General features: G+C 33.8%; 1 protein-coding gene across 20 annotated transcripts in view; it reads left to right on the top strand.

The window, feature by feature from the left end:
- The window catches only part of PTPRD (protein tyrosine phosphatase receptor type D), a 1,155,490-nt gene that overhangs the window by 652 nt on the left and 1,132,548 nt on the right, over positions 1–22,290 (top strand). The window lies entirely within an intron of this gene.

The raw sequence follows: 22,290 nt of genomic DNA, 5'->3' as shown, positions 1-22,290 counted from the left end.
GGTCAAAGAGAAACTTGGCTGTGGTAACTTGGAACTGTTTTTAGTGGGAAGGTGCATTAAGTGGTTTTTGCTGGGTTTTTTATGAGTGAAGAAAATTGAAGGTGAATACTTGTTTAAAGAAACTGAGAATAGCAAGTATTGTGTAATGTCATACTTCAGTGCAGGTGTAGGTATGTGGTAGAATAGACACAAAATCTAAACAAAGAGATACTCCCTCAGGAGGGGTCTGCAGAATGGTCTGACTTGCGAAGCAATGGCAGGTGACAGGACATTCAGTTTACTATAAAATGTGCCTGAGTTATAGATACTAAGGATATTTTTGTCCACATTCAATTGTAAGCATTTTTAGTCCATGTCTCTGAAGTTCTTAAATTTTTCATCAAGTTTTATATATATAAAATGTATGTGTATTTTTTTCTTCTGATGAGGATGACAATTCTATACAACAGCTTTGCTTTCTAAGGGCTTTTATGAGGCATATTCAAAAGTACTGATGACACTGTTTCTGATAGGTGAGAACTATTGAGGGGAAACAAAAAGATAAACTCATTTAAAAGGGTGTCATGAGCAGTGGAACTGAGGTTTGCTGGCTGAGCTGTAGAGTTAACAGAAGGTATGAAGATCATATAAATGTATGTCATGAAGTGTCTGCTGTTAGATGTTGTTCAGCACTAAATATATCTGCATCTGGGAAAGAGAACTTTTGCAGGCATTATTTCTCTTGGGACAGTGGACCCGTTATTGACATTTGCTGCTTTTCTGCTAAAGGAAACAGCTAGTATTAGTAGTTGAGGATTAACTGTTTTCTAGGTAGAGAAAAGAAATAACAGTGAAAGGTATGGCAATGAAAACATTTGCTCATGTTTGCTAATATCTAAATAAAACCTCAGTGTTATGTCAGTAGAAATACAGTTGAGTCAGGTGTTTTTGAATGTACTGGAAGGAATCAATAGCATCTCAGCATTTTTTGTCTATTCAGGCCAAATGGACTTGGATTTAAATTCTTCATGTGTTGTATCTATTATAGGGACAAGGTGGATTTGAATTAGAATAAATTAAAATTGTCTTTACAAATTCTTGGCAAATACGGGTTATTTTACAGTACAAATTCAGAATAATAAGTGGCTACTGTAAAGAAACAATACAACTCACATATCTTTTATATTATGTCTTTACTGTTCACCTAATCAGAACAAACTAGTGCTGTTAGAAATCATTAAACATGAACTTACAAATGCATTTTATTAAACTTAGAAATGTGCAATTCATCTTGCACTTTCAGGTGTAATTTAAAATCAGTCACAACTAATAAATGTCACTAGGAGTGAAAGTTTATCAGAGTCAAATCAAATGCATTTCTTCCTAAAGTAAAGAAAGTAGTTTATGTCACAACAGTAAAGAAAACTAGCAAAATTTACTTAGGAAATTAATGTGACATAAGCAGGAAAGACTAAATCTGCAGTAGCAGATGGATGACATTCAGAGTTGCTTTCAGGTATTCATAATCTTAGAGCTAGGAAGGAATTACAAAGCAAAGGGTACAAGTTCTTAGACAGTGAATCAGGATGACTTTCATATTGCATTGAAGTAGTCGTTTGGTAATTACCATTTATGACAGAAAAAATACCCCATGAACTCGTGAACTCTTAATTAAAAGGATAACACATTTTCTGACTTAGTAAGGAATTCTACTGATAGTGTTTTAGTACTAGGAATTTACCTTTCAGTTAAAAAAAGTGCTTTTTACTCACTTACTAAAAATTACTTAGTAACATTTGACATGGCTCACTGCTGTATTGTACTCCCTGTGGACATCACATTAAAATAATATATCCAGCTAATTTGCATGAACTGTTTTGAGACTGCATGCAGTGAGGTGTATTAGGCTAAGCTTTCAGTTCTGCTAGGTGGCCCTAAACATGCAGCAATGTTGAATGTCTAACAGTGTGTCTGTTTAAAAAAAAAAAAAAAAAGACTAACCAGACAGGAACTATGTTGTCTAGTTTATCCCTAATCTCTATGTACTCAATGCCTTTATTAGTTTGGAGCACAGTCTTCATAATTTGTCTTTGGGATTTTCTTTAATCTAGGATATGCTGTGGCAATATTTTAGAGTCTATATGGAAAATTGCTCAAAACATACTCCACTTTTGCTGTAATTGCTAGTGTGGTAAATGACCTGCGCCAAATCATGGCAATTAAATGTGATAAATATTGTACTTGATTATATATTCAGGTACAATTTTGAGTTGTTGGCACATGCTAATGTCAAATCGGGTCAATCTGATTCAGGAGAAACAAGAGAGGACTTTAAAAACGCCTATTGCTGTGCAAATATATAACTGATATAACAAAGTCCCATATGTCAGCAATAATTTGGTTTATTATGCAGTTGTTCTTGTTATTCAGATCAGATAATGGTCTGATGAAATATATAAGTAGTCTACAGGGAATCAATGATTAATTCCTCTGACATGTACGTATTTAAGATTTCTTACTAATAAAATCCTAAATACCTGCATTAGTTTTCAGAAGCCAAAGCCAACAAACATTGTCAATACTAATCACTTAATATACTGAGCTCCCACCAAACTTTGTGGTGATAAGGTGTGATGAAAAAATTACGCCAATGTTTCCTTCTTTGTTCTTTGCTAAATGTGGCTTTGCTGAAGAAACTGACAGTACACAAACAAACATAATGCTTGATAGCACAAACTTTTGAAATGGGGAATGTGATAAATATCAAATAATACACTGATGCTTTAATCAACTTGGTTTGTCTGTGCTCTTTTAAGAACTTACGAAGCATTGATAACTTTTGTGTATTTATGGGTGATAATTCTACAGAAAGTACTATAACTAGTTGGAGAAACAAAGGTATTGTTGGCTTAATGGGAAAACAAGTGAGTTCAGCACATAGAAAAAGGTTACTGATACATTTCATCAGTCCAAAGCTTGTTTAGTACAAAAACAGATTGATACCTGAATCTCACATAATTAGAGTAAGCTCTATTGATTTACTATTGCTTTAAAGACCTCGTAACCAGCACATATAAATTTAACAGTGACATTTATATGGATGTTCTATAATTTAGGGTTTTGGATTTTAACTGTACTCATAGGTTTTTCATCCTTCATTAGTAGCCATAAGGATTCTATGGAAATTGGCTAAGGAGGAGGAGATGTTCAGAGTGTTCTTTAAAATAGAAAAAAAAAATTAAAGTGAAAAGGCCATAGAAAGAGCTCAGATTCAAAAGTACTTGAGCTGGAGAATGCTTGTATATGTGGCATTTCGGTTTTTTTCCCCAACATAAATTATAAGGTCGTTAGTACTAGAAGTTTCCTAAAAAGCTTTTATGTTACCCCTTTTTCTTGTAGGCTTTCCACCTTGAAGTTTTGCAGCTATAATCCTAGCAAATTTGACAAAGTTGGCAAGGGACCTTTTGTCACAGTGATAACATAATGATAGAAATGGGGTCACAAAGTATTGACAAGAAGTGTAGTTAGACAATAAGATTTTGGACATTCTTGATTGTGATAAAAAAATATTTAGTAGCAAACGCAAATTCTAGTAGGAAATAGGCAGTAAGTGTGAATTAATTCTCAAGTGAGAATTAAATATATTTGGTAATAATGACTATGAGAAGGAGACTGGCACAAGAAATGCATATTGAGAGATTTTTAAATTATTCTTAATGCTTTTAGATACAGTTTGATTTTTCAGTTTATCTGTTCTAGTATCTTCTTTGGTAAGATCCAGGACAAAACAATAACAGAACAGCTAGTAACAAATAGAAAATTGCTGCAAATTTACTACTTTTATGGTCAATATGAAGGCTGAATTACTCATCTATTTTCATTTGTTGTCAATAGTTGCAGAAATAATCCTATTTATTTTACATTTCTATTCTGTTAAATATGCTTTATTAAAAGAAGACTATTGTGCAAGAAATTGTATTCTTGCATTCTTTATTTCTGTATGGGCAACTTTGTAACCACTTCTAAAAAGTGGGGTTTTTCTTGTCCATATATAAACTGAAGATCTAGTTGAATAAAATTTTAACTGATTAGATACTGCAGAATCTGGTTTATAAAATCAATTATAAAATTTCTGCCAGCAACAATGTGAAATTGATCAAAATACTAGTATGTTTTAAAGTTTTGCTGAATAAAGTCATGCTTTAAATGCCTTTAATGTGCTTTGAAATACTGTTATACTTTCCAAATTATGTACTTAGACTGTGTTTAAAGTACAGTTAAGATTTTGGAGATGTGTTTGGATAAAGAGAATTCTAGACGTGTATGTTCACAATATGAAGAAGGCTCTTAGTAGTCTGATGATTTTCCTGAGAATGCTGTGGGGGATTTGTTTCAGCTGTAAGCAGCATGAGCTCATATAGTTGCTAATTAACAGATAGATACATATTACAGGCCCAGTACTCTGCTTTATCAAAATATTTGGTTTAGAAAAATGTTTTTCTACATCAGGCAGTCTCATGTTTGTGTTTCATGCCATTGTGAAAAGCTGCTTTAAGTGAATTTTTCGTATATTTCAGGATGGGTTTTCAAACGGTAAGGTGATGTTTTGGTGCATATGGTACATTCTGCTTTTCTTTTGAATTTAAAAATATAAGAGCTGTACACAATGGCATTCAGGAAATCACTCTCCAGGATGCTGCTTTTTATTTGGTTTTAGATTACCTAACCCATTTGCAAAATGTGTGTTACACTGCCCAGCAGTGAAATGTTAAATGCATATGCTTTTTGTTTGCAGTGAAAAGGTGGGTTTAGGGGAAACTGCTTCAGCTGGGTGACTGTCTGTAAACATAAAGGAGGACTCATGGGCTTAATGGGAACTGGGATTATTTAGCTCTTCTAGTTATCACGGAAACTCTGTGGGTAAGGCGAGCTCACATTTCCAGAGTGGTCCTCGCAGCTGGTGAGCTTCTCATAGGTGACAGCTCAATTGCTTTACGATGATGATTGATTTAAGGTGACCAACCTGAATAAAGGTCCTCTGGTGGCAGCTGGTTGGAAGTGTACACCAATCTGTCTTCTGAGAACAGTAATTCTTAAGGGTACTGCAGCAGAAGTAACTGCATAAGAACAATTGTATCTACTCTAGTCTGAAAGTGGAGTGATTTTTAGACTCTCATGCAGCAGTTTAACAGTCAATGTGGGAGTATGTCAGGCAAAGTAAGTTTGCTCTAGCTTTGACGCATTCTTTCTTTGTCTCACCCCTACACACTTAAAATGTAGCCTTCATTGTGGTGCAAGGCATAAAGTCTCACCAGACCCTGTACTCCATAAACCAGCATTTAAAGTAGTTTGGTGTTCTCCTCACTCTGCTTGTTCTTTTAGTCACAAAAGTTTTTCTTCTTCTTTCTTCTTTAGTTTAAAAAAATTAAAAAGTTCTCCATATTGTAACTAACTGTACTTAGATCTAACACAGAATATTAATTTTTAGTATATGAATTTTGAATTTTTGTTTTCTAAGCAGGATTTAAATAAGAATATTTATTTTACAAATTGTTAGTCTGTTTTGAAGGACTTAATTTTAACCTTAAAGGCTAGTTCTGTATTCAGTGTCTGATGAAGCGCAACATACTTTGAATTCTTGCACATAAGTATATGGGAGAGCAGTGATGTAACTCTTACGCAGGTAATTACAGAGTTACTGGCAGTAACAAGAAGAGCTAAAACTATGTGTGACTTGTCCTTCATTTGGGTAAAATGACATAAGGATATCCATCCCAACAATTTAACAATCAGAAAAAAATCTTACAGAGTGGTGCATGATCTTAGTTTTGAAAGATTTTATTTTAAATTAAAAGGAATATGCTGTGATGTTATGAGGCAAAGCTCAAAGTATCAGCAGTTCTCAATGGAATGGGTTCAAAGAGAATGCATGTGCATTGTCTATGTCTTAGCATGAGTTGCTTTCGCTTACTTACTGCAACTGAGGTTTGCCAGATGGCGTTCTCAGGCTTCTTCAGAGAGACAGAAAACCATAAACAGTTTTGTCTTTATTGGAAAACATAATAGTATAAAATTACAGCTGATACTTTTCTCCATCTAGGTTTTCCTGAAGGAAGTGTGTGGTTTTTTGACCATTAATTTTTGTGCATTTTGGCCATGATATAAAAAAATGTTACCAGACATATGCATTAGTAGTACAAACCAACTCCTAAACTGTCATGTAGCTAGGACATTAAAGTTCATAACAAAAGAAATCAGACTTGAAATATGTTTTGATGAGACCTTGAAACCTAAAAAATTTGTATGATGGGAGGAATGTGCTGGGAGAGGTTTGATCAATATTGAATCATTATTACTGACATATCCTACATTTTTAAGTAGAAGTATTTAAGAATATACCAAGCATTTCTCCTTGAGATAAAATTTGGCTAACTTTTTTATATGTTTGTAAATTTCTGAAAATTGTAGGTATGGATTAGTCATAAAAGTGAGTTTCAAATAATTAATTGCCTATAAACTTTAGTATAATTTGTGTGCATACAATTCATAGAAATATTCCTAATGAAAAGTCGTATTAATCATGGGTATTTCTTCACAAACAGAAATCTGCCCAGCAAAGCTCATTAATTTCAAATTTGACATCAGTAGTTTTGGTCTGGCATCATTAGCATGCCAAATGGAGTACTTAACAAAAAATAAGGAAAAAAGTAGAACTGTCGCATTAATGTAGTGATAACCTGTGTTCCCCATTGAATAATTTAGCTAATTCTTCAGTTTCATACACAAATACTCTGTGAAATTTTCCTTTCTCCCTATGAATAAAAGATATACTAAAGGCTTTTTTTACAAATTTTTACACAATTTGTCCTAATCTTCCTTTTTTTTTTTTTTTTCTTTCTTTTTTTTTTCCCCTGAAAAGCTGCAAAAATTCATTTGCCTGTTTTTTCAGTGTGTAGACTTTAGAGTGGATTGATTTGACTTTTCTTCTTCCATGTACATCCAGTGTCCTCTGACAATTCATTGAAGCAACAATCAGTCAGTGAGGTTGGAAATTCTTTTGTCAAATGCATCAGCTAGAAAGTGTACCATGGACAGCAAAGCTTCAAGAGCTGCCAAAAGGTATGAAGGTCACTATACCTGGGTAACCAGATATTCTTAACTATGCTACCCATATCTATGAAAGTCTTCTGCAAAATTAAGTTTCTCAGTGATAATTGGATCAACAGCACGCGATAATTGTTACTTGGAGAAAAAGAGAAATAATTCAGAAGGGAAGTATTTCAAATTAATATATTCTTCATTTGTAGAACAAAGTGCAGTGGGCTTCCTGTGTAGTTTGTTTTCATTTCCTCAATCTAATGGAGAAAAGAAACAAAGTAGTAAAAAAATAATGTTACCTGCTGGAGGTGATTTGATGGAATAAAATGGTCAGGAGATGTGGTTTGTGTTTTTTGATTTTTTAGAAATTATTATTATTTTTATTATTTTGTGTTCTTGTTGTTATTCTTTTTTTCTGTGCAATCTGTACTAAGGAAAAAAAATCTGGAATTAAAAAATTTCCTGAGCAGCTTCATACAGGTTGTGCTCTCTTGACCTAATCAAAATGCATGATTTGTCCTACTTTAAAATCTCTTTCATTTGGAAACCCTCAATAGGTTTTTGTTTGTTTCTTTCTTTTCTATTCTAGGATTATTAGAGAAAAGTGATCTTTGTATTTGGCTTAACAATAATAATTGTGCTGCAGCATCTATTTTTCATCAGCAGCTTTAGGTTTCCACAGGTTTCTATATGTGTGGAAATGCAGTCCCTGGATATTTCAGTTGTCATATTCTACATTAACTAATAAATTGAAAAATATCCAAATGTATTTCTGCTCAGAATCATCCTCTTTCTTACCAGCATAGAAGCCAGCCTTTTCCACTCTCCCATCTTCCCATTTTTTTCTACCTTTCCTTTGCAGAAGGCTGTAGCACAGGTAGTGTCTAATTATTTTTAAATTAGCTCATAATTTGGATTTCTGCTCTCTCTTACTGATCCTAAGCATAGTGACCCTTCTTGGATAAGAATTTGTTCTTAAGGGTGATGTCCTCAACCTACTTTGTGTTTTCCAGAACTGATGAAAATGGGAAAGAGCTTACGTAAATTTCAGATGTTTCCTAGTGTAGTTGAGAGATAAAGAAGTAACTGAGAGAGTTCTGCTAAAGAATCCATAAAATGGACATTTATGAATTTTGGTATGAGTTTAGGTGTGTTAGTGTCTTTGAGTATCAATGAAGTGCAGTTACACAATTATGTCTCTTTTTCCCCCTCCACTGCTCTGACAGGTCTTGGTTGGCTTGAGAACTGAATGGGGAAAGAGAAGAAAATCCATGAATGTGCCTGTCTTGTTAATTTTATCAATTGTCAATGCTGAAGAAATTAAAGGCATGAATTGTGACATTTATTTAACCAAGCATTTCTTGGTTACTTAAATTAGGCTTTGTAAAAAAAATAAAATTGCAATTTATGTTTCACTGTATATTAAAAAAAAGGATTTGTTAAAGGAAGCATGATGAGGAAGGAAAGGAAGCGAGGGTAGAACATGGATAACAGAAATGGAATAAATCCTCAGCAACAGTCATGTGATTCAGCTCTCTGGTGCAGTGTCAAGTCAGATGACACTGTCTTTAACCACTGGGTTTGAGTTTTAGTTGCCTAACCATAGGTGACCTGTGCCTTTGAGATGCCCTCAGGTGGTTGCTCAGTGCTAGGCTAGTGTTCTCTGTAATAAATTCAGCAAGTCCCATACAGGTATTTCAGAAACCAAAGGACATACAATTGGATGTTCATTTGCATTCAGGATTATGAATTGTGCACGTCTATATTCTGATGTTGTATCTAGAATTTTGCCTTTCCTCCTTGCCTTTCCCAAAGGCAAGGATTTTTTCATGTTATGCTAATTATATCTGATGCTAACAGAGCTCCGTTAATCAACACTTGTGCTTAGCTATCAGCATAATTAGATTAATTATATTTTGGAGACATCCTAGAAATCCTATCATGCATGTATGAATCTGTGCGTGTTGAAAGTGACATCCTTGTCTTCATATTCAGAAACAAGCGTATATGTTGGGTTTTATTTGCTTGTTTTGTTACAATTTTTTCTCTTTTTGTCAATGATTTACAAATTGATCGAGTCCAAAATCTTATGCTGCTAACTACAGTCCATCCACAGAATCAACTTGTGTGCTTTCCTGCTCTGACACTATGCTGGTGCCTCTGAGACTAATGTGATGAACTGTGTAATGTCACACTGTCTTTTTTTTATTTGCTACTTTGGTAGGTCACCTTTTCCTGATTTTGGAAAGAAAGATGGACCTAGGGATCAGTGTAATATAATTATACCGAGGTGAGGTGTTTTTTCTGTTTTTGTATTATTGACATTTTGACCATTATGCAACCAGCAAAGATTACTGGCAGTAATATTTTCTTTTGAGGTCAGGGTTATTGATTTTGGGGTAGAAGCAGAGTTGATAGGATAAATCTTACAGCGATAGTACTATTTGTATCTAAGTTTTGATGGCATTTGGTTTGGACAGAAAGTTTGGGATATGAGAATCTGCATTTACCAAAGACACTTGGATATTATGCTCATTAAATGATTGTTGAAAAGACATTTAAGTGTTCAGCTTAATAAGATAATTCAATCTATCAAGGCTTTATAAAGGCAATAGTATAGATCTTGTTTGTGAGCCAGAAAAATTTTCCATAATCAGCAGATGAAGTGATTTTCAGAAGTTATCCTTATAATCACAAGGAATAGAGAAGCTTCATAAGCAGAAAAAAGCATCTAAGAAAAACTTTATATTTTTCATCTAATTTCATGAAAATATATATCCCTCATCCTTGTAGTGTGGAATTCCAGTTTATGCAAACTGTAGCATCTGTCTGTGGTGATTCGCTGGCTGTCTGCTCTTTAATAACTTGGGGAAACAAAACAAAAAGAAAATTAAAATATGTCAATTTGATATTTTCATGACTTAACTTCATATTTCCAAAAGTATTATATTATATTTTGTTCTCATTTATATCTGAATCAAATAAAAGTTGCAAGGCAGATATAACTTGGCGGATAATAAGGAAGATGTATAATAATCATACATTAATAATTATTGTTAATAATTATAATAATGGTTATACCTTATGGTTGACAGGAAGACCACTCTGTTAATTTCAGAGGAAGTAGATTTTATTTTCTTGCTTAGCATTCAAGGATAAAATACAGAAACAGAGTAAACAATATAGTACTTTTTTTGTTTGCATTGCTATTAAGTTGTGGGTTTAGCAGTGTTAGGAGGGAACTAAGATGTTACTTGTAAAATATATTCATGTGTGATGCTGAAGAGGAAAAAGATAACATACAAGCATAATTTGATTTTTTATCCAGTATAGCCCTGTAGGAATGATAACTTACAAAATCTGAAAACAAGGTGTTTAAAAATTCATATAGGTGTCTATTCCCTTTTGCAGGGGAAAAAATCCAAAACTAAACCCACAAAAACCCAAGTGTGACTGATATGTTCAGGCATTATTGGAACAATACCTGAAGTTTTAATTGAATTGTATTACCCTGTGCATCTCCAAATATCCCGATAGCACTTTACTTGCCCATAGAGCTACTGTGTATTTCGAGCTGTAAATAAGAGCGAAGTTGTAGAGACTACCAGATAGGTACTCTTTATGAAGATTATCTTTATGAAGCAAAGATGACCAATCAAGAATAGCATGGTGCTGCTAGATTTATACTGCTTCTAACAAGAGTTACTTTGTGCCTGCCATTAATAAAGGTCTCACATGGAAGGCAGTGGACAGGAATCTGGAGGAATGGCGCAATTTCTTTCCTTCCCCTCTGGGACTGGGATTTAAGTCTTTGTAGCTCTCTCCTCAGAGGTAGTTCCAGGAGGCCTTTTCTTGCCCTTAGAAATTTTGCAATTCGTATTAAACTATAGATTGATTATAAAAACACAAATTAATAAGGTTGGTATATCCACATAGCCACAGGCAAATTTTATTCACAAAACTGCAATAAAAAAGGAAATTACTGTAATGTACACTGTGTGTAAATTCATGGTGAAACAGAATTTCCCCAAAATATCAAATTGGAATATTAATTCAACTTTAGAAAACTCTTGTAAGTGAGATATAATTGTATGTTCTGTTTATTTTCACAATAATTGAAATTATTGTATTTCAAAGCAAACATCTTTAGAGTGTTAGAACTAGTGAAAATATGAAGGAAATCTCCATTATTCTAATTATGCATATTTCAAAATGCAACTGTTCAAAATATAAGCCATTCCAGTAAGATGATATTATATTAAGTACTAATTGTTCTTTTTTTTAAGTATATTTTCATGCTGATCAGCAGGTTTCTTTTTATTCGGAGAAGGCTATAACATGATTTTTATATATGCTTCTGAGGAAAGACTGACACATAGTATGCTTCTCATCCTCCTTCCACTATGAAATTATTGGAAAGATTTCAAAAATTGGAAATTAAAGTATGTGCACTAGAAAGGCATAGATCATTATTAAATATAGCAGCATGTTACATAAGTCAAACAGTTGCAGTGGAAGCACAAATGATATATAAAATAAGAAGAGCTAGCAATACTCAGGTCCGAAGGTACAGTTGTACATGAAAATATGAATGTCACAGAATAATGGCCTCCATGTTAATCTGAGTACAGGTGGGCCCAGCTGGCATTGTTAATAAAGCAAGAGTACTTTTTTTGTGTGCTTCTTTTATGCAAGTTCATCACTAACTAGAAAATGTAATTAGTCAGACAAAGTTGACACAATTTGGGTGAGTGATTTCTTCCTTTTCACAGTGGTTTATGTGTTGTCAAGTCTGTAAACAGAAAGAGCAGAATCTATTAGCTACTGAAGAAATAGCCATTCAAAACATTTTTAAAATTAATCCTTTTTTTTGTTTAACATCTTGAAGATGACAGTATGGTTGTAGTTATATTGTAAATTGCAAATTGTTTTGTTTTCTGGCAGCATCTCGTATTACTCCAAACTCTGTTGCCTGGCTTGCTAACGTAGACTTAGTTATTTGACCAGATGTCTCAAGAAGTAACACCTTTTTGTGATTTGGTAAGTTAAGTAAAAGTTTACTGTACATGCATGTTCTTACAGAAACTTACAATATTACATTGAGTTCTGTTTTGACCTGAAATAGGCTAGAGATGACCTGAAAGATCATTAAGTCCAAACATCAGCCAAGTATCACCACCATTAGGCCATGTCCTCAAAGGCCATATCAGTATGGGTTTTTCTGAACACTTCCAGGGATGGCAATTGCACGTCTGGATATACGTCCACGTGCTTAGTTTTGGGCCATAGAGGGAGCATAATCTTAATTATAAAAATCACCACTAGAAATCTCTGGCAATGTTTAAATAGGATAACAGTTCCTTCTAATAAACTTAATTGCAGTGATAAGTAGCCGACTTAACAATAGTCTCTCTCATACTGGAACTAAAATTGGGGTTTTTTTCTTGTAGCTTGATAGGTGGGAACAGGTCATTTTTATCGGTTCCTGGGTCTACGTCATAAAACACACTGGCTGCTTGTCGAATATAGAGACTATAAAATCAGCATGATCTAAGGGGCCCTTGGGCTTTGTACTCACCAGAAATGAGTAGCAAGCTCCAGGTCCTGCTGATGAAAAACCTTCAGTGATTCTGCATTATAATTAGATTCTTGGAAATGTGCTGGAATGATGATTAGGGGGAGTGAGAAATAACACTGATTTTTTTTTTTTTCCCGTTAAAACAGATCAAGTGTTGTTTAATGTCTCTTTTCTAAATGGAAATATTATTCTTTGTTTATAAGTGAATTCTTGTTACGTGATTATGAGCCAGTGTCATTGGAGAGCAATTCAGTTGGTTTTCAATTCAGTTTAGGTTGCTGATTCTCCTTATAGGCTGCTAGTCATTCCCATGGCACATCAAATCGTATTGTAAACACAGTGGAAGTGAGGCCAAATATGCTACAAATATGTCAGTTTTATAGTTAGATTCTAAAAAGAAGGTTCTGTGCTTTTGTGTCCTGGATTATTACTATGAAACCTACAAATTATTTGAGACCTTTGTTCCAAATTGGTTCCAGGGCAAAAATTCCTTTAAAGACAAAGTCTTTATGTATACTTTTTTTGAATAAATTGGTGATTATCTTCCTTTTTGTTGTTGTTTTGCTCCATTATCTTTTTTATTTGCATGGGTGTTGCTTATTTTTTACTTGTGCTGTTGGAATGACTTGTTTAGAGAGAAATGAGTTTATGGAACTTTAAAAGATCACTCAGCTATTTGAAGTAGTGAAGGCTTGTGAATAATTTGTAGTAGGCTTGTGAATAATTTGTAGTTTGGCCCATAATTTGGGAACCCAGATTAAATGAATTTATATACAGGAATTCTTGTGTTAATTAAGACTTCAGTTTAAGCAGAAGGTCCTATGCTGTTTTTCAAAGGTCACTTTTTAAAAACATGTATGATAAGAACAGGAAAGTATGGCAAACATGATTAAAATTGGTTTTTTGTTTTTTGTTTTTTTTTTCCTGTTGAGGTTGACATATGGTTTGAATTATAAATCATGACATCTAGTATTACTTAAATAATTTAGCCAAGCTGTGCTAAGACCCTGAAACAGGAGTGTATATAATGTTTTTTTTTTTCTTTTCCCTCATAACATAGAAGTAAAATCTTTATAAATTTATGTCTTTGAAGTGCAATGGTAAAATAAGGAAATGGCTTACTTCTTTTGATTGGGTGGTATGGATGTTTTTCTTCAAAATAAACTTTATCTTTCAGTATGGAGACATCAAACCCTTGGATCCCTGTCACTGTGGAACTATGACATCTTCCATTCAGTGATCTGATCAATTAAATAGATCAAGATCAGAAAAATGCAAGGCACTTGGTAAATTTTGCTGTTAGTAACTGAACTTGATGGCTATCAAATGGCTTAAGTAAAACAGCTGTTTATAATAACTGCTGTTCATAAAAATTTATAAACAGATGTTTATAGTAACTTGTTAATTTCAAAATAGTCTCAAACTGGAAAGAACTTTCCAGTCTCAAAAAAGAACCCTGTGTTATGTTATCCTACATATAAACAGTTTTAAATAGCAGGCATGGCTCGTAAGTAATGTGTACAGCAGCAGGCTTTTGTATGCAAGTCTTCTTTATGGTTTGCATATATTTAAAGATGTTTATGCTTTCCATACAAATATAAAAGGCAAAGATGAAGTAATGCAGTGTGCAGTGATACAAATGAGTACAAATTGTCTTGGAAGTGATTTTTTGGTGGTGAGACAGAAGTAATACAAATTCAGCTGTAAAAAGTTGCATGTGTTTTATTTTTGGGGTGTTTAAATTATTTTTTGTTTGTTTTGAGAGTGTTTGGTATTCAAAAGTGGGATTTAACTGGTAAAATAGGAGGCAAAATATAATTATCTTAAATGCATTTATCTTCAGTTGAAGATATCTGACATTACTTTTGACTTAATGACCTGATCTACCCCTGAAGTATTGATTCCTGGTGGAAATGCTGAGAATAAAAGAGTTGGAATTTTACAGTTCCTGATCATATGTTACTTCTTTCATTCAAAATAATCCTGTCATAATATATAAAAATTTGAATGCTTTGTTATCTTCAGATAAAATGTGTTTATTTTCTGAAATGAAGAAATAAATGTAAACTTGTTGCATATGATAGTCATGGCTTTTTTTCAGAGCATGTATGAATTATTTTTCACCTTGTTCTTATGTATGTAGACATTTAGAAAAAATATCAGGAACATATTTTCTAGTAGAATGGAAACAGGTAAAATAAATTAAAAAAGAAAAAGCAAGCAAACATATTTGCACTGTCAGAACAGCTTTCTGTCTGTCTTATTACTGTAGAATACAAAATTATGTGCACTGAAGACACTCAGCAACTTGTTATGTTGGGGGTGAATATCTCTTATGAAGCTATTTGAATGCAAATGTGAGTGGACCCAGAATTGAATGGAAGACTTATGAGATTAGAGCCAGTGGTCTCAAGTGTTCAATGGATTTCTGTTAGCAGAACACATAGTGTAATATTTAATTCTTCAAATTTATCTTGCTTCTAAATTGCCACAAATTAAATGGGAAAAGGAATGCTGAAGTGAAGTCCCTGTTGACAGTTTCTTCCAAAGAAGAGTGGTTCAAATGAATGAGATGTGAAGAGAAGTTAATTTAACCCAGCAACCTTCCTGAAATTGTGTGCCTGTGTGGGTGTAAGAGTTGTGCACATAAATGTATGTGGGATCCCACTGACCTCATCTGCATGTGGTGACATAGTCATATTAGTTTTTTGATGTTGTCTTACAAAGGAAAAGAGATAAATGTATATTTTATTATGTAAGTTTTTTTCTCATCTGCATTATTTCTGTGGTTTTTACTTGGTACATACAATCTGGGGTCCTGACAAAGCCACAGGATTCTGTAAGCTGTTTGACAACAGACTTGGGGCAGAAGAGGAAAGACATAAAAAAATTGCACATCCAGAACTCCAAATCTCTTGTATGTAACTTCCCTTTGTGGTGCAGTATTACTTTAAATCCCAAAATAGATGTTCCCAAAACAGTAGACAGCTTGTTTAAGCCAGCTGTCTAAACCAGTGATACGTGAGTTGTTAAGCAAACCCAGGTGCAGAATTGATGGTGTAGCCCAATGCCTAAAATTCTGGAAGTTTCTAATAGGCAACAGAAGCATGGTTCTTGATGATGATGATGATTAATATCCAGTGTCTAATATTTAATATTAATATCTAATATCTATCTCATTTGTTCAATTTTTTAGCCTAAAAGGAATGAGCCAGAACATATCGAAAACAGAGTAATAGATCATGTAATCTCTATACAAAGTGTATTCTTTGATAAGAAATGTAAAAAATAAGAGGTTAGTTCTATATATGAGATTGTCCCTCTTGTCAAAAGTGGGAAATTATTAGGAATATGATTTTTTTTTCTTCCAGACTTCACAGGTTATGCTTATTATTTAAAGGGGATGCCTCTTCTATGAAAACAGGCTGAGATAGTTGTGGTTGTTCACACTGGAGAAATCTCCAGGAAGACATTATTGCAGCCTTCCTGCAATGCCCTGAATGCCTAGAGGAAACCTGGAGAGGGACTTTTCACAAGATAGCTGTCATGATAGTTCAAGGGGCAATGGCTTCAAACTGAAGGAGGCTGAGTTTAGATTAGATCTTGGGAAGAAATTCTTAACCATGAGGGTTGCAAGGCATAGCAACAGATAAGGTAGAGAAGCTCTGGATGCCTTATGCCTGGAAATGTTCTAGGCCAGGTTGGATGTGGCTCTGAGCAACCTGGTCTAGTGCAAGGTGTTCCTGCTCATGGCAGGTGAGTTCAGTTTGACATTATTTCCAACCCAAATAATTCCGTGCTTCTGTGGTTAAAGTTTTATTCATACTTTCCTCTACTACCCAATACTATTTCTGAAGTTTGTTTGTTTGATTGATAAGTATGGATGTGTTAAATCACTTCCTTATCCTTTTACAAAACTTAAGGGATTTTAATTCGTTTATTTTTCAGATTTATTTCAAACTCTCACCTATAAAATGAGACTAATTTTACTTTTGTCTCTAATGATTAAGTGTGAAAAATGCATTATTTTTAATGTCACGATGAAAAGTTCACAGAATATTCCAAGAGCTTGCCAGATGAATGTGCGACATGACAAATCTGCAACCTGCAATTCTAAAGGATTTTAGATTGCTTTCTTATCTTGTTTAGGTATATAGAAATGAATATATTAAATATTCACCATCTATCTTTTTTTTAGCGATTTAGTATAAATCACATTTCATGTTTTAGTATAAATTTCTTCATAAAATGTTTACTATTTTCATGATCAGTTTTTATTGCTTTATATTTGTGAATGTTAAATTCCAGTTTCTGCTTCTCAACTGAGTTACATAAAAAATCAGGATTCATTTAAACTTGTCTTACTACTTGCTAAGGATGCAGTGTTCCTCCAAATTTTATATTATCAGCAAATTTACCAATCTAGGTCATTTGTAAAAATTAAAAGCTAGCAGAAGTCTTCACAGAGATGACCCTAGTAAAACCCCACTAGATAGTTCTGTATTCAGCACTTCCATATGTCAGGAAAGGAATTTATGTAGTATGAAACACATTTCAGAACATTTTAAGCAACTGGACTTGACTCATCTGTATGAAGATAGCAGAATTCTGATTTTTGAATGATTTGTGCAGTCAATGAAATCTTGATTTCTTAATTTTGAGATATTATTTTATTCATACTTGATATTAGTTAAAGATGTAATATTAAGTATCACTATCCTATTAACACCATAATATGTAATACTATGCTAATAATAATATGTAACAGCACCATATATATCCCTCCATGTCTTAACTTACAAATTAGACTGGTATTTTATTAATGTTTTAAATTCTTCTGTATCACAAAGATTTCTATTGATTTGTCAGCTGCAGCAGATCATTATATGAAAACCAAATGCATTGTACAATCTTAACTCTGTTTATAGATACTGGCATGTTTTGCTGTGTAAGGCAGATTTGTGTTCCATGTTTGGCTCATAAGAGTAGTTCATAATTTTTTAATTATATTTATTTTACATAAGTGTAGTCTCTCAGGATATTTTGTCTTAATTCAGTTCTGTAGTTGCTGCTTTGCCCACACCTCTCTTCACTCTTTATCTCCCTTCTCCCTTGCTTGTTATTTTGGAAATAAGAGTAGTCACTACCTTGTGTACCCCAGGAACGTTCCATATTTGCTAGGGAAGTTTTCTTTCTTAATCAGATACATTGTGCCTGTACTTAACTGTGCTGTGGTGACAAGAAGTGAATCCCCAAGTTTAAGGATCATAACCTGCCATATAATATCCAGTGAGATGTCTATGTTTAAACAGCTTTAAATCTCAAGACATTCCTTTCTCAGATGTCCCTCATTGCCAGCACTATGGAATAAAGTTTAAGACCTTAGCCCATATTTGTGGATAATTTTGGAGAGAATAAGACATTCTGAGTATTGAGTGGTATGACTCTGTCCCAGTCTGGCCTTTGGTTTTAGCCAGTGTGGGTGTCCTGAACTCTGTGAGATAATCTCTCATTTGAGAAGGAATAGTCTTCTGGGTATTAATAGGACTGTTGAGGAGTTAGAAGTGTTTTGTTGCAGCTGCTGGTGTTTAGTGCTGTTGCTTGTGGTGAAACTGTGTTGACAGGGATTCTTCCTTGTTTTAGGAGCTAACATGCTGATTTGTTTTTGTCCTACAAGCTAGATTCAAATGGGAGGGAGAAGTGAGATTCTCCCCACTCTCTCAAGACATCTATTGTTAGTATGATGTCTGTTCTATATCAACAACATAATGACTCTAAATCCCAGGAAAGGCAGAAGAAAACTATTAAATATAGGCTAAATTTGAAGTGTTGTGTTTCATATTAAAATATACACAGTTGATTTACATTTTGAAGTGATACCAGCCAAGAAGGGGTGAATTTCCCCCTTTAATGTATTGAAATGCCCATTATTTAGAGAGAGGCTAAAGCTCTGGTAGTTTTAAAAATAAGAGTCTGCAGTGTCAGCCTCAGCTTCTCTGATAGAGTAGGTGTATTGATGTACAATTTTACTGCACAGCAGAGATAGCTGGCTAAAAAAGAAATCCACAGACCATGGAGGAATGCAAAATCTGTCATCTAAATTATTATATCACATGTACTTACATAGTATTTGAGCCATTTGATGCATCATTTCTGCAACAGAGTCATGGTCATGTCTAGCTCTTGTTCAAACAGGACTTGTTGGTCCAATGAACTATATAAAAATCTGTTAAGCCCATTCTTACCATAGGACAGTTTTGTCTAATTACAATATTTCATTCATTGCATGACTTTATTACAAGTACTTGTGTTGAAATCTTGCAGTTATAATAGTACGGTTTGAAATGCTATGTGAAACTCCTTTTCTGTTATTTACATTCATTTGTTTTTATGACACATAAGAGTGAGTAATCCCAAGGACCAACCTCCATAAACAGAAATTTAATTTTTTAGACACGTCAGTTGTTTAGTGCACTTGACAGCATTTTTGGTCTAGAGGTCTAATGTGCTGGGCAAGCATTTAGTGTAAAAATATTTATTTTCTCAGAAAACTGGGACTCTTTAATGAAAGTACTTGCTCTATAATGAAAAAAAAACGGAAAAACATAGACACCACCCCCCTCCCCAACACGTAAACAAAACCCCCCACACAACAAGTAAGACACCTTTTCTAAGTTCATTAAGCATACAGCCACAATGATGACAAAACCAAAAAAAGTCCTGCAACAAACTGGGTATGAAAACTTGCATAGGTGTTTTGTGTCAATTGTAGTGTGGCCACTTCAGACCTGATTTTTTGTGAGGTCTTTTCTTCAGCTCAATTTATTTTCCAGGTATCCAAATGGAAAATATCCCCCTGGTGACTTGACTAGATGTGAGATGTTCCTTCATTTGCTTCCAGCATCTCTAATAAGGCCCATTTTATTGTTTTTATGAACATTAACTGTGAAAGAAAACCACAGAAAACAAAAAACTGGCCACTCTTACAGCTTTCTGCAAATCTTTAGAAAATAATGGAGAAAGATACCTATCAGACTATTGTTTACTAAAAAGAGCAGTCAGCAGGCTTTATGCTGTTTAATTTAATTTAAATTTTTATTTTCATTTAATATAGTGTGCATCTGTTCCATTTCTATCTACCAAATCCATGACAAAGTGAAATAAGTAAGAAAATCTGTTGTGTGGAGCACAAGGACTTGAAAACCTCTGCTTTACTTGCTCTGACACTTAGTTTGTGTCATAGTCTGTCACACCAGTTGTTTTCAGACATATTTTCTGCAGCTTTAGTGATGATACAATTGTTTTGAATGAAAGAGTCAGCCTGCAAGTTTTCTTTTTCCAGGACTCTTGTCATATTTTTTTTATGTAGGATACTCTTTGTCCAGCATAACGAAAAGAATATGACAAACTTGAAGTATTTGTGATAATAACGATGTCAGTCTTCAGTGAGTGTAATGTAGCCTGCAAGATAGAAATGGTTTTGCTTTTTTGGGTCTCTCAATTGCATTCCTTCCTTGTTGCCTGCTAATTTTTAAGCAGCATTTTCAACTCCAAAATTAGATGGCTTAATTTTGGTTTTCAGAAACGTTGATGAAACTGGATCACATATTGTCCTCATGAAACTGTTTAAGAAACTAACTTCAGGCCATCGCAATGGATAGTGAGATGGCATAGATTTTTCAAAATCTGCCTATCAAATAGACAGATTGAAGGCTTTTCAGAATAAGTCCTCTATCACTTGGAAGTTACTATTGCTAAATCATTCACATCCCTTTTTCTCAACAGTAAAAATTCTTATGAGATATCATTAGACTCCTACAACTTATAATGGAAAAATCAATGCAGTAAGAAAATTAAATTTTACTGAGAGCCTTTAGGCAAAATGCAATGTGAAAATGCATTTTAGCTTCCCTTGTGGTTCAGAGGAAAAGGAAGAAATGGAATCTAGGTTAGCTGTCAGTGCACAACAGTTTTTAGAAGCCAGCAAAACAGCCTGTGAACTAAACTCTTGCTTAATGTATTTCTTCCCTGATTACTTAATAATGTGAAAATAACCACCTTAATCTGATCATTTGAAAGGTCAGAAGTCTCTTCTACCCTTTTTAAAATCCAGTCTTTGGTCAAAATCAATGAGTAGATTCATCTTCCCAGGAAGAGGATTTAACAAAAGGAAAACTGATTCATCTGCTAAGGTATACAGCAATGACATCTGAACCCCTGGAGAGAGAGCAAGAGTGAGAGTAGCTAAAGTGGAATGAGGTGATTGTGGTGTAATCAAAAAGAAGTCGATCAAAGCTGCCAACAAGCTCTTGTGGAGAAGTGACATATATACTACATTTGGTGTACTTTGTAATCACTGTAAGTGGTCACTGTCTCTTGCTGGCAGACAGATACAGCAAACACAAACTGACATGACAATTACAGATTTAAAGCTTATTAGAAAAATAAATCCATGAATTCTGCTCTTCAGGTTTGCTGTTTCAAAGTAAAAGAAACAGTCTGAACTCTGTTCCATTTCACACAAAAAAATTGTTTATACAGAATCTCTAGTTAGAGGACTGTGTAGCAATCAGAGTCAAGGTTAGATGACAGTAGTGGTCTTATCTATCATTAGAGCATATGCATTAAAATCCTAAGTAAGGCATAATTGTGGGGTTTTTTTAAATTAAAAATTTATTAATCATTTATAAATTGTATGAATGAGATTAATCTGTTTTAGAAAGATCCTTGAAAGCTTAGAATAAGAATCATTCATAGGCTAGTTGCTTAACATTTTCTCAACTTCTCCAGCCTTCCAAGTAGTAGCTGTATTGCCTGGGAGAAGATTACATATTCCTGTACATACCCATTATGTTCACATAAAATAAGTGTGTGGATATGTTTAGATAATGTGTGTGTGTTAAAATCTATTTGGAAAACATGTATTTATGTATTAAATGGGTAGAGACTAAATATTGCAACTGAAACACTTTTCTTTCTGGAACTTTTATTTCTGATCAAATGCAAATACATTGCTTTGCTTTGCAAAGTCTCATCTCATTTTACATAAATGCATTTTTTTTAATTTTAGGGGGGTCTTTAACAGAAATATTGCAAATTAAAAAAAAAAAAAGACAACAAACAAAACCAAACAGCAACAATCCAAACAAACAAAAAAACCCCCAATCCAACAAATCTAAGCAAGTTACTACTGGTGGCTTAAAACTTTGCATTTCTTTGAAGGACTAAAAATAGAAAGCTCATTACTAAACTTGTGTAGGCTTAAAAGAATGAATATTCTTGATAATTCTGGTGTTTGATGGGGTCTCCTGTGATTAACTTTTAAGGTTTCATTTTTCAACCTTCTTAAAATTTAATTTTTTGAACATACTCCCTTTTTTTCCTCTAAGTAGAGACCAACATGTCATTCGTTTTTTGGTTCCACACATTTTGTCATTTAAAAACATGTACAAAAAAGAAGTCGCCCAAATATCTTTTGTAGCGTTCATAGAAGAAAGACATTAGTTAGCAGCCTCTAAAGACTAAGTCTGAATTTTCTTTTATGCTTCACATTAAAGTCCATATCTATTTAGAGTATTAAAGCACCAGGGAAGAGGCCTATTTAGAAACCAGTATCTCATTTATGCAGAATATTC

This window comes from Passer domesticus, chromosome Z (assembly GCF_036417665.1).
Source record: "Passer domesticus isolate bPasDom1 chromosome Z, bPasDom1.hap1, whole genome shotgun sequence".
Taxonomy (NCBI): Eukaryota; Metazoa; Chordata; class Aves; order Passeriformes; family Passeridae; genus Passer; species Passer domesticus.
This window is presented reverse-complemented; position numbering and strand designations above follow the sequence as displayed.